The sequence below is a fragment of the Penaeus japonicus genome, unplaced genomic scaffold (genome assembly GCF_977035675.1).
Source record: "Penaeus japonicus unplaced genomic scaffold, GWHDUDI00000001_assembly GWHDUDI00000029, whole genome shotgun sequence".
NCBI classification, from domain to species: domain Eukaryota; kingdom Metazoa; phylum Arthropoda; class Malacostraca; order Decapoda; family Penaeidae; genus Penaeus; species Penaeus japonicus.
Window position 1 is genome coordinate 550,454 of NW_028234431.1, and position 2,500 is coordinate 552,953.

Genomic DNA, 2,500 nt, shown 5'->3' on the forward strand with positions numbered 1-2,500 from the left:
AAAAAAAAAGTTAAGGGAAATTTACCATCTAGTACTTGAATCGCGACCTGTAATAATCCATTATATGCTAATGAAAATAGTCTACATTGTAATATATGGGTAATGGCTTATATCTAAATGAAGTTACCGCAAAAAAAAAAAAAAACTTATTAATAGCTTTCCAAGGTGTAGCCAGATCAGTTGATGAGCTGCAATTCTTCCTCTCAACTTCACTAGAATGATATTGTGCATGATATTGTGCATGATATTGTGCTCATGTATCCAATGTGTTAGCTGCGACTCTACTGAATATCACTGTGATAGTATAAAAAAAAAATCTATATGGCCAATATTATTAGCTGTGCTTATCATGAGCATTACAATGATAAAGGCATTGAAAAGGATATGTGCGTATAATTGAGAAGTTGTGTTGAAACAAGCTTTATATATATAATGACTCAATTGCATTACTATGACCGCGTGGCCTAATGGATAAGGCGTCGGACTTCGGATCCGAAGATTGCAGGTTCGAGTCCTGTCGCGGTCGATACATTAAGATTTTTTTATCTTTTTTTTTATTTTTAATCTTTATTCGTAACCGTCTTCATATCTGTCCCGTGACTTTTGACTGTGAAAGTTTGCTTGTGTAATTAACTTTTAAATCTATTAAATTGATATCCTTATCAACCATATTAATATTATTTGTATTATCATCATTACCATTATCATTATTATCATTGTTGTTACTATTATTATTATTGTCTTTTTATCATCAATATCATCATTATTGTCATCATCATTATTATTATCATTCGCATCATTCTTATTGTTATTATCATTACTTTTGTTTTCATTATCATCATCATCATTGCCAGGATCTGTTGTGATCTGACACTTATTCAAAACGTATAAATAGCGTATAAAACTTCCTGAGTCGCCTGCATGATAGAATTAACCATAATCTTATTTCAAGATACCAAAATTATCATTAAGAACTCACCAATTGAATAAAGACATCGAACTGAATAAACTTTTGAATATTCGAAATGGCGCAGGTCGGATAAGTCAAGCAAAGGAAAATGGCGGATTACATAGCACTGCCTCTTCATTTCTTTTTTTTTTCCCTCCTCTCTCTGCCTTCAGCTAATGATGATTTTTGGCACACCGTTTCCTCACACTTTTATTGGTATATTGAGTATCCAGAGACGGTGCTATATATATATATATATATATATATATATATATATATATATATATATATATATATATATATATTCCCAAGAGTATCTAAGAGGAAAAGCATCACAGCCGGTGAAAAATAGTCTCGTTAATCTTTTGATCCCTTCTAGTAGACGTGTCACTTGTAAAGATGTTATTATTTGCCAAATTTTTCTTATTTGTCTTACCTCTGAAGTTTTTTTGTTTTTTTTCTTTATGGTTGATCATCAAAAGTACTCACAGACGAAGGTCGCCACTGTACGGACGAGTAAATATCCAGCAAAGTAACTATAGGATAAAGTGAAGGGAAACCACACTTGATAACTAGGAGACAGAAAAGAGGAAACGAGAAATTATCGACGTTTTCTTTGTTGTTGTTCATCGATACCTGTAGAGGAAAAAAGAAAAGAAAAAAAAAAAAAAAAAAAGAGAGAGAAAAAGAGAAAGAGAGAGAGAGAGAGAGAAACGTTAATAAACTAACCAAGGTTGCCAACTCTTGTACGACAGGCATTATCAAGTTCGACTCCAGTTATTACCAGATTCGTCATTTCATTACCAAACTTTTGAATTATTGCTAATTATAAATCCAATGTACATACAAGTTACACGAATAATGCTACTGACTGGGATAAGAAAACTGTGATAAGAAATAAACTTACTGTGAGAGATGCCATGGGGCAGATCAGCTGGTGAGTGGATACAGAGGCAAGAGTTGGGAGTTATTCGTACAGAGCATTAAGGCCATCATCCTTACTACTCTGACAATCTTGACTTCTTGTATGTTCATACATACCAACATTGAATTTCTCTAACATGCTTTCAGTAATTATTAGATCTTTACAGCATTTTCCAGACATTTTCACAAGCACCACACACGATGGCAGGATGAAGACTGGCTCGCTGTTAGGCGTGCTGTCCGTGGGCCTGTAAGAGCCCCGTCCCATACTGGAACTGAACGTGTCTAGCGCCTCTTTCTCTCTCTCTCTCTCTCTTTCTCTCCCTCTCTCTCTCTCTCTCTCTCTCACCACATTCTCTCACCCTTCTCTCTCTCTCGTAGTTACCTCTCCTCTCTATATATCCTCCCCCCTCCCCTCCCCCCCTACTCCCCCCCTCCCCCTCCCTCCCCCCCCCTCCCCCCCCCTCACCCCCCCTATATATATATTATAAAATAAATATATATATAATTTTGATTCCTATTTCTTTACATATTCACTTATTACCAAATTTTTACACTCCCATTACCAGATTGCCAAAACACAGTAATTCATTACCAAACTCGTTTTTTATTACCAGATTGTGGTAA

The 2,500-nt window shown here is 35.2% G+C and overlaps 1 non-coding gene across 1 annotated transcript; it reads left to right on the forward strand.

The window, feature by feature from the left end:
* The first annotated feature begins 453 nt into the window (after positions 1-453).
* On the forward strand, positions 454-526 carry TRNAR-UCG (transfer RNA arginine (anticodon UCG)). Its single transcript has one exon. It is a non-coding gene; the product is annotated as a tRNA-Arg (tRNA).
* Positions 527-2,500: the final 1,974 nt, after the last annotated feature.